The sequence below is a fragment of the Oryx dammah genome, unplaced genomic scaffold, assembly GCF_014754425.2.
Source record: "Oryx dammah isolate SB20612 unplaced genomic scaffold, SCBI_Odam_1.1 HiC_scaffold_27, whole genome shotgun sequence".
In the NCBI taxonomy this organism is placed as follows: Eukaryota; Metazoa; Chordata; class Mammalia; order Artiodactyla; family Bovidae; genus Oryx; species Oryx dammah.
Genome location: NW_024070211.1, coordinates 75,145,951 through 75,160,274, shown reverse-complemented (window position 1 = coordinate 75,160,274; position 14,324 = coordinate 75,145,951).

The window sequence follows — 14,324 nt, the reverse complement described above, 5'->3', positions numbered from 1 at the left end:
GCTCAGCAGATGCGAACTCTTACATATAGAACGGATGGACAATAAGGTCCTACTGTATAGCACAGGGAACTATATTCAGTATCCTGGGATAAACCATAATGGGAAAGAATATAGAAAGAATGTACATATGTGTAGAACTGAATTATTAATACTTCACTATACAGCAGAAATTAATGTAACAATGTAAATCAACTATACTTCAATTTAAAAAAGAGAGAGTAAATCAGAAACCCCACCCTAAACAAGCATGCTGATCTCCGTCTCTCGCCCTCACAGAGCTCTGACTTATCAAGATTCAACACCTCTTCCCTTGGTCCTGGTCCATTTTTCACAATTTTACTTTCCAGTAGAAGTCAGTATTGATGTTTCTTAACATGTTCCAATTACATTTTGTATGTGAAAATAAAAAGACAAGTAAAAAAAAAAATGCCCTGCCAATAATAGCCTTCACTGTTTGTTTACATTCAATGCACCTAAATCTTTTCTCCAGAAATGGAAAAAAATAAAAGCCTATCTCCAAGCAGGCACCTCTGGGCCTGGACAACACATAGCATAGGGTCTTCATTCAGAAGTGGTGTCTTCAACCTGGGGGATTCCTTCCCTGGGAGTCCCCTGAGGGAACAAAGGGTGAGCTGGGCTCTCTAGAAACCTCCAAAGAAATGGGGTAGGATGACACGTGCACAGTGGGGACACTTGGTTCCCCATCCTTGTCTTCAATAACAGTGTATAAAGGGCTTTCCACAGATGTACTGTTAAGGGCTTTTCTCCTCACACAGTATGTCCTTGACGTTATGGCTTTAGAACACTAGCTCTGAGCTAGTTTTATGTTCGGAGAAGGTGATGGTACCCCACTCCAGGACTCTTGCCTGGAAAATCCAATGGACGGAGGAGCCTAGTGGGCTGCAGTCCATGGGGTTGTGAAGAGTCGGACACGACTGAGCGACTTCACTTTCACTTTTCACTTTCATGCATTGGAGAAGGAAATGGCAACCCACTCCAGTGTTCTTGCCTGGAGAATCCCAGGGACGGGGGAGCATGGTGGGCTGCCGTCTATGGGGTCGCGCAGAGTCGGATATGACTGAAGTGACTTAGCAGCAGCAGCAGTTTTATGTTAGCAATGATGGGTTTTGGCTAAGATGCAAACTTATCACCTGTGCTGGTCCGTGAGACAGCTCGGGTGCAATGTCAACAACCAAAGGAGAGCTTGGGCTTCAAAGAGCAGGCCTGGGATCTCGGCCTTACCAGCCCAGCACCCACCACCCCACAGGTGCTGTGAGGGCCATTTTGTGATGCTGGCTTCTCAGCTCTTTTCTCTCTCAACTGCCCATGCCTCTCACTCTTCCTGGACCCTCCCATCTTCCTTCCCTGAGGCCACTTGCAAGAGCACTCTCTAGAAGGTTGGTCTCCTCAACCCAGAAGGGAGCCAGTTCTGTCACTGAGCCAACAAGCCAAGATAATGGTCTTTAAACATAATTTGCTTTTTCCACTATCATACTCCCTTAAAGGACTATTTTTTTTTTAAAAAGTTCTTGTATCTTCTCATAAGGTTTCAAGTGTACATCTAAAATGTTTATCATATGCTTAAAAGTTAGAGTATGTGACTCCCAGCTTGTGTATTGTGTGCTTTAAATATATTTTCTTTAAAACCTTGGAGCTGCAGATTTAGTTCCTTTCATTCACAGAGGATGTCTGCCATATAACATAACAGGCAAAGTGGTCTTCACTGTCAGGCCAGTTAGCCGAGTCAAGTTTGTATTTGGGAAGAATGTGTGCTTCATGTTTTAAAATTCAACACGATGTGTTAGGAAGCATCCCTGTGACAAACACCCCATTTATGCATTCTAAGTTTAAGATAGTTGAGATAGATGGATAGCTGAGCTACATGGATAGATGAGATAGATGGATCAAGCAATGGATAGACAGGTAGAGAGCTGGGCGGAAGGAAGGGAGGAGGGGAAGGAGGGAGGAATGGAGGGAGGGAGACTGACGGCTGGATAGATTAGACAGATGGATTAGACAGACACCTGTGTGTCTGGCCATGATTCTGAAACCAGCTCCCTTCAAGATTCTCTCAGGAGCTATACATTCCTAAATTGCTTTTTTCAGTGCTAAAGAGATGTTTATGCCTTGCAGAAAAGAACAATAGTAAAATTGAGTGTAAGACATGGTTTATTTTGAAGAGGAGGCAAGGGTTCTTATAAAAGGGAGGGGTGAGTTCTCAGGCAGACCAGTTTTAAGAAAAAGGCCAGATGGAGGCTGAGTATCTGGAAAATCATTCCCCTGCAGCCCAGACACATGGGTTCAGAGACCTACATCCTTCTGTCAGCCTAGGTCCTGTGTGACTGCAATGGGAAAGATGCAGAAACATGTAGTGGGCATGGAGCAGAAATGAGAAGTCAATATTTCTGATGTATTAAGCCTCTGAGGCTTTGGAGATGCTTTTTACAGCAGAATAACCCAGTCTATCCTGGCTATTACATATATAATAAAGCTAATGTTGGGTCCCAACCTATGTCTGTGTCTTTATTTCAATTGATGTGAAACTCAACTGTTAGAGGAAGATGATTTATGGCTCAATATTCTCTCTCCATCCAAATTTGACTCACTCTTTAAGGGCTCAGACTTTCTGTATTTGCCTTAATATCTTCCTTTGCTCTCTCATCTCGAAATATTCTTTTTTCTCCTCTGAACAAAGGCGTTTTACTGGAAGATGCAACACAAATGCCTCTAGGAGCCAGGCAGGCAGCATATGTGAGTAATTGGGAAAACTGGAGACCTGTCTACCCTAAAGGCATCTCAATTTAATTAAAACAAGGAGCAGGAGAAAAAAGCACTATACCAGACAAACAGCTATAGCTCTGGTCTGCCAGGTTATGACCTTGGTTGAATTCATAAGAAATTCAGTTCTTCGACTGGTATTCTAAATGACTCTTGAGCTTCACTTTGTCTTGATCAACAGTAATGAATACAAAGTATTTAACTTCTATCAGGAGTTTACTGCTTATCTCTCCAGCCAGAGGGTAAGTTCCCTGTGGGCAAGGATTGGTCTTTTCATTAATCTTTTTGATGTAATCTGCTTTGAGGTCTTACATGGGAACGGAAGGTATATTATAAATTATAATTAGCATAACATAGCATAGCACAATATGTTTGGTTAGTATTCCTTTGCCAGCAGGTCATTATTCCTCCTTGGGGTCCCCAGGTCATTGGAGAGTGATGGTAAGTACCAGAAGTCCCATGATCTGCCCCCACCTCTGGATGAATTAGGATGGAGGGTGAGTCAGGCAGGCTGAAAAGACTCTGGTCACTCAGACAGTAAAGAATCTGCCTGCAATGCAGGAGATCTGGATTCTATCCCTGCATTGGGAAGATCTCCTGGAGAAGGAAATGGCAACTCACTCTAGTCTTCTTGCCTGGAGAATTCCATGGGCAGAGGAGCCTGGCGGGCTACAGTCAGTGAGGTCACAAAGAGCTGGACATTACTGAGCTACAAACACTTTCACTTTCTGGTTGACATGAGCTCTATGACAGTAACTTCTCAAAAAATCTCTGGGCTCCAGAGACTTATGGCCGGTGTCTCCATCTGAGTTAGGAGCAGATGACAATGATACTCTTCTTTAGAAATAAAGAAATTACTGTCAGTTCTTATGAACTGACTCCAGTTGCTATTCCACCCTAACCAGGAGCCTTTTGCTCTATGGAGGTCTGGGGAGTTGACCTAGATCTTAGCACTTGAACCTATTTTAATTTCATTTATTTTAACCAGTTAAATTCACTAATCTTACTGTTTAACAATTCCTGTTGGTATACAATATACCTATCACTGCTAAACAATGTTTTTCCAAGCATCAATCAAGCCTACTAATGGCCTCCAAAAGCATCACAAGAGCAGTTTTCTCTCAGGGGGTATGTCTGTCCTCAGTGAGGTGTTTCCAGAATTGTTCCACAACTTTATTATTTCAAAAAGTTTTTTTTTTTTAAATTCAACAGAGAATAACAAATTGTTTTGGCCTTGGGAGAAAAACACTACATGGTATCATTCGATACTTGAAGTGGGCTCCATTCATGGAATGTCTGGTTGCCATGCCTTCTATAATACCTCATTCACTCTTTCATTATTGTTCAGTCACCCAGTCGGGTCCAACTCTTTGTGACCCCATGGACTGCAGCACACCAGGCCTCCCTGTCCCTCACTATATCCCAAAGTTTGCCCAAGTTCATGTCCATTGCATCAGTGATGCCATCCAGCCATCTCATCCTCCAACACCCTCTTCTCCTTCTGCCCTCAATCTTTCCCAGCATCAGGGACTTTTCCAATGAGTCTTTCCATTCACTCTTATCTGGGAGCTAAAGCCCTCTGCCCCACCCACAGGCCCAAGATATACACCTTCTCAAAGCAACCTGATGCATCTGCACAGGCTTCATCATCACACCCTCCCTCTACTGGCAAATGAGTATAACCATGGACCAGGGCTTTGAAACCAGAGACCCAGGGAGACCTAACTTAACTGATCCCTGAAGTAGACTCACATCGCATTCTTGTTCATGTGCTGGGTTGTTTCTGGGCACTCAGCCTGTAAACGTGGCTCTCGTTCCCCCGATTCAGCCTGCAGTCCTGACCTCTCCTTTTCCCAGAATCACTATCTGGGTCCAAGAATCTTCTTACCCATCTCTAGCTTTAGCTACTGTTTATAATGTCTGCTCCCTCCATTCCTAAATAATTTTTCAGGACTTAAAAAAATTTTTGGAGTATAGTCGATTTACAGTGTTGTGTTAGTGTCTACCGTAGAGCCAAGTGAATTAGTTATATGTATACATACATTCCCTCTTTTTAAAATTTCCTGCCCATTTAGGTCACCACGGAGCACTGAGTAGAATTCCCTGTGCTATACAATAGTTTCTCATTACCTATCTATTTTATACATAGTAGTGTGTATCTATCAGTCCTAATCTCCCAATTCACCCTCCCTGGTCCATAAATTTGTTCTCTACATCTGCATCTCTATTTCTTATTTGCAAATAAGTTCATCTGTATGATTTTTCTAGATTCCTGATACAAGTGATCTTAGACAGTATTTGTTCTCCTCTTTCTGACTTACTTCACTCTGTATGACAGTCTCTACATCTATCCATGTCAGGACTTATTTCAGAACTACCGATTTTGTAGCAGGAGTCAATCTCTCACTCCCAAGACAGAGGTATTCTGATTTCTCTCCAGGCCTCCCAGGTGCTACTCCTCCTGCTTGCAGCATGCACTGGAGCCTGGGCCACCCCCTCTGAGACGTGTCTGTGTTGTTGGGGATAGAGGGTGGGCTAGTAGGGTCGGGGCTCCAGAAAGTCTTCCTGGACCACTTCTCCGCATGCCCTCTGTACTCCCGATCTATTAAGTTCTTCCTCGACCTCATCTCTGGCTTTCCTTTCATTTGGCCTCTTCCTCTCCCTGCCACCCCTACTGTGAAGTAATTGAGAGCACTTGGCAGGCACTATATTTCTTTGTGTCCAAAGCCCTCAGTTAAGGGAAGGAAGGACAAAGAAGTGATGAGAGGGGAGAAGAGAGGAATGGAAGAAGGCCAGCAGGCTAGTGTGTTTAAGAAGAGAAAGCTTCTGCCTTCTTAACCTACCATATCATCACCACTACAGCTGATTTCCCTGGAAATTTCACAAAATATTTTGAAAATCCACCCCAAAAAGTAAACAAATGAAAACATGAAACACTCTTAAGAATAACTGGTGAATGATGACAATTAATTGCCTGCTTTCAATTAAATATCACTTTGGTCAGAAACTTTCTAATGCAAAACTTTACCTCCCCCAACCTTCTTTTGGGGCAGAATGAAACAGAGTCTCTAGGGTCAGGGATCTAACACGCTGTGAATCCATAGAGGATGTTACTGGGGGAAAATCATTTGCTCTTTGAAAGTATAAATAATATCCCAAAATGCTTATAAATCTTAAAAGTCTGCTGGTAAGTCAACTTAACCACAGTGGATTTTAAGCAGAGGTGTTTGGGGGAAAGAAGAAAGATAAATCTATTTAATTGTTGGCTCTAGGAAAATGTCACCTTGTTGAAGACCATCTAGACTTTGAATTCTATTTGGAAATCATATGTATGGCCCTCCAGGGGTAAAAATGCCCCTAGAAAGCCATGGACTTGAGTTGTGGGCAACTTAATGGAAATGGACTCTAACTTCATCCTGAGACCATGAATAATGCCTGCCTACCTATTACACAGTTTAGAGTAATGAGCCCACTTTCTTGGGAGGCCAGAGAAAATCAGAAGCAGGAATAGATCCTCTACTGTGAGCTGCCTTCAATTTGAGTTATGGAATGAGGTTTACGTGGGAAGAGTAGAGGTCTAAGGATTGGGGCAACTCTTTCTGTAACTGTTAAACATACACCATACTCTCCAAAATACACAGATATCTTGCCATTGTTATGGGATTTAATCCTACCCAAGAACCTGTGTGCTAAATACATGTTGTAATACAGACAAGGGGAATAAAGGTATATAGAAGGTGGTTCTTGCCATAAAGGAACTCATAATCTGATGGGCAAGGTAAGCTGTTTATTAGTAGTTATTAATAAATGTAATTTATATTTAGCATGATATTTTCAATAAGAGATTTTTTTAAAGGTGATTATCTGGCAGAAATACCAGGGAAAGCTTTATAAGGGAGAATGGGCTCTGCCCATTCTGCATAAATAGGGGGTTTCTGTGTGAAAAGGCAAGAAGGTATTGGCAGAATAATGTCATGTACAAAGGCAGAGAGGTCTGGAATTCTACAATGAGTTCAGTGAGAAGGAAGACTTAAAGTTCAGGAAGGCTAAATTAAAACTTCAGGTCTCCTCATTGTTGGAGCATCCACATTTGAACATACATGTAGATGTCTGACTTCCATTGTCCTCAGGCCTCATAGGGATGTGGGAGGGGTCATCCACTATATTAAGATTCCTGGGTTGCTTCTAAAACATGTTTGAGAACTTGTTGTTCTGCTTACATTGCTAGCCCCATGGATGAGTGACCATCCCTAAGGACTCCAGTACCAGGCTAAACTAAGGGAGAGTGTCTGAGAAGGATCAAATGAGTGAGGTCTTCTGATGTAGTTAATACGAGAGAAATAACTGGTCAGGTGATTCTTTAGCCATAAACCCCTGGTGTGGGTCTGAGCCACCTTTCTGGACAGGAATGGCTCCAGATCTTCTTAGATTGGGTTCTCTATGTGAGCAGGCTACGTACACTGCACTGAAAGCTTTATTTTGATCATTTTCTTTAGCTGTTGCATCGCTGCTAAAAGATATGTGCATTGTACATCACTTGGAGCCCATAATCACAGAGCATTGCGATGTAAGCAAAGAATAAGTAGTATACCATTATCTTCCTGGTGACAGATGAACGTGAGATTTGGATGCAATAGCAGAGCCTACAAGATGACCCTGTGATGGGGACTAAATCATATATATATATATATGTATGTGTATTCAAACACACACTCATAGGTGGGGGGTACCTGCATACATGCTCACATTTTCCACTGGATAGAATTATTTTTATTATCACTCTTACCAGGTACTAAAAAGATTTTATGCCTGAAATTGGCAGCAAAAGCAAATCCACATTCATCACTATCTCCCTTTTCCAAATGGACTGGAGTTTAATAAATAAAGGAGGGTGAAAATTGCTTCTTCCCATCTAGGATTTAATATTGTATATGCTGAATCACTTGATTCAGTTGTTTTTAAAGTTTCTATCTGTAATTCAGCCACCTCCTGGATAGTGAATCTTTCCTTAGTACAATTACAAAACGCATACTATATTTCTAATGAACTGCCTCTTATTCTTGTTAGCCATTGAACTCAATCTCTACCTCATAAGGTTTTCCTAGAATTGGGTGGATTGTTATTGGATTCCAGAATTGGGCTTTCAAGGGAATTGGGTAGATAGGTACTATCGGCTTATTTTTCATGAAGTGGAAAAATTATAATGGAAAATCTCACCAAGGAACAAAGAATATTTCAAAGAAGAAAGAATGAACTCAGCCTTGCAAAACATTTTTCTAAAATTACGCCTGTTTTAATATTGGGGAAAAAAGTCAACACCAGGTTCCTGAATACCTACCCTTTTCTTCTAGTTTTCCCCTCCCTCTACCTTCTCCTACTTCAGAGGCTGAGTGAATACAATCAGCTACCCATTTATGATTACCATAAGTTCCTATTCTGATTTTTAAACATGAACTCAAAATGCAAGAGGAATTGGAACAGGCTAAATTTATTTGAGGTCACCAGTTTGAGTTTAGTCACATGAACTTTTAACTTTTGGGAGTTCTGGGTCATATTATACAAACAGGCCATTTCTGGGAACAGCTCAGTTCAGTCGCTCAGTAGTGTCTGACTCTTTGCGACCCCATGGACTGCAGCACGCCAGGCTTCCCTGTCCATCACTAACTCCCAGAGCTTGCTCAAACTTATGTCCATTGAGTCGGTGATGCCATCCAACCATCTCATCCTCTGTCATCCCCTTCTCCTCCTGCCTTCAACCTTTCTCAGCATCAGGGTCTTTTCCAGTGAGTCAGCTCTTTGCATAAGATGACCAAAGTATTGGAGTTTCAGCTTCAGCATCAGTCCTTCCAGTGACTATTCAAGACTGATTTCCTTTAGGATAGACTGGTTTGATCTCCTTGGTGTCCAAGGGACTCTCAAGAGACTTCTCCAGCACCATAGTTCAAAAGCATCAATTCTTTGGCACTCAGTTTTCATTATGGTCCAACTCTCACATCTATACACGACTACTGGAAAAATCAAAGCTTTGACTAAATGGACCTTTGTTGGCAAAGTAATGTCTCTGCTTTTTCATATGCTGTCTAGGTTTGTCATAGCTTTTCTTCCAAAGAGCAAGCATCTTTTAATTTTATTGCTGCAGTCACCATCTGCAGTTATTTTGGAGCCCAAGAAAATAAGGTCTGTCACTGTTTCCATTGTTTCCCCATCTATTTGCCATAAAGTGATGGAACTGGATGCCATGATCTTTGTTTTTTTGAATGTTGCTCCTTGAAAAGGAAAAACTGGCTACCAAGTAAGTAGGTTGATCACTGGGACTCCATATAAGCATAACCAACCAAGCAACTAACAAGCAGCTAGACCAAGGACAGACCACTATAAAAGTCTCCAGAATAAAAATTTTTAAAAAGCTTCTTCCAAGTCAAGTTGTCTTCCAGAAAGTTCTGAAACACCACCTGGTTCATGCATGTGCTGCAGGCCCATGATGGACTGAATCTTACTGTCTTCCAATTTGGGTTTGCACCAACCAGACCTGGATCCGTGGTTCCTAAATGTCAGGGTACTTTTAATGAATTCCCAAACTGAACTTCTGAACCAGGAAAGACAAGAGGGTTTCATTCACATGCTAACTAGTGAGTAGGGTTAAGAGAAACAAAAAGGGTGTTTAAGGACTTTTCTTTCTGGCAGGAAGGGGCACTAGGCACTCTGACGAAAATAAATAGCCTATTCCAAAAGAGCTGGAAGTTGGATAAATTGAGTTTAAAACATTGCTGCACTCACAAAAATGGAAATCCCCGAGGGCAAAAACAAACAAAGTAACAACAAACTGGAGGTGAATGAAGTAAGCTAGTGAACAATCAAATGTCTTTACCAAGAACTCAGCAATTTGGAATTAGTGGTTGGCCATGCAGGAAATTAGAGATGAGGACTGCCCAAGTTTGAACACAGCTTAATTCAAGGACCTGAGATGTTCTCCTCACCAACAAACACACACAAAGCCTGAGTTGCAAAAGAGAAGAGTAAGCTGGGAAAAATACTTTGCTCACAGCAATGGGAAGCGATAAGGAAGTCTGCCCATCTATGCCACAGTTTTAACAGTTGCAATGAAAATCACACTTTTCTCTGTGTACCAGTGACCATGAAACTGCCCTACATGGATATGGATATTGAGTTTATATTATCTTCATGTCCAGAAAAATGTAAACCAAAGAATTAAAGAGAATAAAGTGGTTGTACCTCTTGGTCTTTGTTGAAAGCCAACACAAACCCTCTCTGGAGGAAAGCAGAGCAACCTTGACCTCCCTGGAAACTCAGATTAAATTCAGCTAAATAGAAATTCACAATAACATCAACAACAAAAGAGCGAACACATCACGAAACAGGCTGCTATGAGTAAGAATCAGTATTACAAACAAGATATATGACCCCCATAGAACCATAATTTAGGCTCACACATAAAAATAGAAAAATAGTGTATAAAGTTGTTTAAAGAATAAAAATGTTATAGAAAAAATAAGCAAGGACAAAAAGTTTTCTCAAAACAGCCAGAAAGATATGGAGGAAGAACCTAATAAAACTTAAGAAAATAAAACATAAGCATTTAAATTAAAAATAAATGGGTTAAACAGCTGGTTACATACAGATAAACAGAAAATCATAAACCTAGAAGAATTATACTGAATGTACCCAGAGAGACAAGGGAATGGAAAGTACAAAAATGATGTCAGGAAACGTACAGTGTGAATGATGAAATCTGATGTGGGTGTCTAATCAGGGTCCTTCAAGGAGGAAAAAGAACAAGAAAGCATGAGAAAGGAAAAGGGCAGACCAACCTCCTTCGGGAAGACAGACTCAACACACCTATACCAAATATTGGCCAACCAAATCTGCTGCTGCTAAGTCACTTCAGTCGTGTCTGACTCTGTGCAACCCCATGGATGGCAGCCCACCAGGCTCCCCCATCCTTGGGATTCTCCAGGCAAGAACACTGGAGTGGGTTGCCATTTCCTTCTCCAACCAAATCTAGACAAAGTTAGAAATACAAAATACGTCGAGACCAAGTCAGGTATCTCATGAATTTGACTTAGCATTAGAAAATGTTCATCCATATTAACTCAATAAAATTCACTACACTAATACAACAAAAGGGAAATGAAGTCTGATTATTTCAATAGATGAAGGAAGATTATTTTATAAAATTCAATGTTTTTAATACAAATTCTTAGAAACTTAGAAATAAAGGGAATCACCCATATTTAATAAAGGACCACTACAAAGAACCTATAGTGAACATCATTCTTCAGGTTTAAAATTTAGAAACATTGACTTTAAAAGTAAGAACCAAGTCAAGGTTACCCTATATCACCATTTCTATCTCATGTTGTATTGAAAGTGCTAGCCAGTTTACTAAGACAAGGAAAAAATATAATAAAGGATCAAAAAGAAGAAAAAATAATCTTCATTTTTTGCAAATCACAAGATTTTCTATATATAGAACAGCCCAAAAAAGCAAAACAATTTTTATAATTAGTAAGTGTTAGGAGTCAAACTCCGGCTGTGACAGGCTCAGCAAGGTATATTCGGCACAGGACCTAAGTCATGTCTTCCTAACAGAGCATCCCTTGACCAAATTAGGAAAACTCCCCATACATACCAACCAAAAGAGACAGGATATGCGCTCATCCTGCCTAGCCAATCATGTAACGCCAGCTACCCCTGTAATTGAGACAAAGAACTGCCTGTATATAAGCAGCCATACTCTTTTGTTCGGGGCTCTTGTCGGATTCCACTGTGTGGGATGAGACTTGGGCCCTAGCGCATTAGAAATAAAACTCCCTTCCTGCCTTTGCATTACTGTGGTGGACTTGTTCTCTCGGTCGGTACGGAGATACGGGCTCGGTGCTTAACAGTAAGAGTATGGTAAAGTTATAGCATATAAGTTCACTACATAAAAATTGTGTTTCTATACAATACCTCTAGAGTCCCTTGGACTGAAAGGAGATCCAACCAGTCCATTCTAAAGGAGATCAGTCCTGATGTTCATTGGAAGGACTGATGCTAAGGCTGAAACTCCAATACTTTGGCCACCTCATGCGAAGAATTGACTCATTGGAAAAGACCCTGATGCTGGGAGGGATTGGGGGCAGGAGGAGAAGGGGACGAGAGAGGATGAGATGGCTGGATGGCATCACCGACTCCATGGACATGAGTCTGAGTAAACTCCGGGAGTTGGTGATGGACAGGGAGGCCTGGCGTGCTGCAATTCATGGGGTCGCAAAGAGTCGGACACGACTGAGTGACTGAACTAACTATACAACACCAAATAAAAAGAATATAATTTTTTTTTAAAGACTTGCCATGGTAACCAAATATAAAGTTAGTTAGAATAAATTTAACAAAATTTATTGAATGGCATTTAAAAAGAGTAAATGGAAAATTTTAGCATAATCATAGATAGGTAGACTAATTATCATAAATATATCAGTTCATTCCACTGATTTGATAAAATTCAATTCAAATCCACAGGTTTAGTGTATGTATATATCTGTGAAGATGATTCAAAAATTTTATACTGAAGATCAAGTTCAAAACAATCATCATACAAGAATTAAATAGGGTACTTTTAGTTTCTATTATAAACACATTAGGCCCACGATTTCACTAGCTGGCTTATTTCCCATGTAAGAGTCCAACATGGGTGGATTTGCTGATCTTATCAGCTGGCAGTCTTTCATGTGGTCCTTTGGACTGAAAGTCACCTACAGTTAGCTGGCCAGTGACAAGGGAGTACAGAGAGAAATTATTTTTAAACTCTTAATTCCATCAGTGAGACATTACTTGACCTGGAAACATCTAACTGCAAAAGATTCTGGGAACTGAAGTCCGGCAGCACAACCAGAGAAAAATAGAATTAAGTTTGGGAACAGCTAGCTTCCCTGGTGGCTCAGAGGTTAAAGGGTCTGCCTCTAATGCAGGAGACCTGGGTTCAATCCCTGGGTGGGAAGATGCCCTGGAGAAGGAAATAGCAACCCACTTCCAGGATTCTTGCCTGGAGAATCCCATGGACGGAGGAGCCTGGTGGGCTACAGTCCATGGGGTTGCAAAGAGTCGGACACGACTGAGCAACTTAACTACTTTCTGCCTCAACACATCTAAAGGAAAAGAAGGTAGGAGAATTTACCTTACTGGATTTCATGACAATACAAAGATTCTCCTATCTTTCATCATATATATCTACATATATCGAGAGAGAGAAGCAGAGGCCATGTGCAAATTGATCAGTTAAATAATTTTCAAGATTCAGAAACAGAATCACAAGTATATCTAAAACTGATATATATATTATATATATATGATAGAAGGAATATTTCATGTAAGTAGGGAAAGGGCAACAAATAATCTCATATCTGGTTATAATACACAAACAATTAAAATTGTACCTTATATTTACACCATATTAAAAAACAAATTCAGTGTGAGCTAATTCAATGTGATAAGAAAAACTGTAAGTTTTAGAAGATGATATGGAGGAATATCTTTTTGTTTACAGAGAAGTAAAACGTGTCTTAACACAAAACACCACAAACCAAAGGGAAGATACTGACAAATCTGGATAGATTCAATTTAGGATTTCCATTTGTTAGGACACAACAGAACTGTGGTGACCTAAATGGGAAGGAAGTCCGAAAGGGAGGGGATATATATATGACTGATTCATTTCACTATACAATAGAAACTAACCAACATTGTAAAGCAACAATACTCCAGTGAAAATTCATTTCAAACAATTTAAAAAGATACAATAGAAAGAAAAGCCATAAACCAGAAGAAAGCTGTTAATGAATATATTCAGAGTATAAAAAAGAGCTCATACATTAGTAAAAATAAGACAAATGTGCTGATGGAAAAAAGGGTAAAGGATATAAACTGATGTACCATTTCATAGCCACCAAATTGGCAGAAAATTTTAAATCAAACATTGGCAAGAATGTGAAGTAATAAGAACTCTTATTACCGCTTGAGAGGATAATCACTTTGGGTCAAAGTTCATTGTAAAGCTGAAGAGGTACCCATCCTACAGCCCAGCCCATTTTACTTCTAGGTGTGCACTTGAGAGACCCTTTCATACCTATGCCCCAGGGCACACATTCCAGCTCTTCACAGCAGCATTGTATATACTGGTAAAAACCTGGAAACAAACTAAAAGTTCACTGACAAGGGGGTAAAAGAATAAACTGTGCTTTATTCATTCAACGGAATGTTTTATAATAGTGAAAACGAACAAAATACACTTATATGCATGACTATGGATGAATCTCAGAGACATAATATTGGGTGAAAGCATTAGGGGTTACTTTAACATAAGTAAAGATTCATGGAATTTTTGTGGTTTTAACTGCTTGGCTCTGATTTGCTATCTGTGTGACCTTGAGGAAGTTAATAGCTCTGAGCCTCAATTTCTTCATCTGCAAATCAGAAATTACATTATCTACCTCAAAGGGTTGTTGAAAGGATTAAACAAAATGATATATTTTAAGAACCTAGCTGTT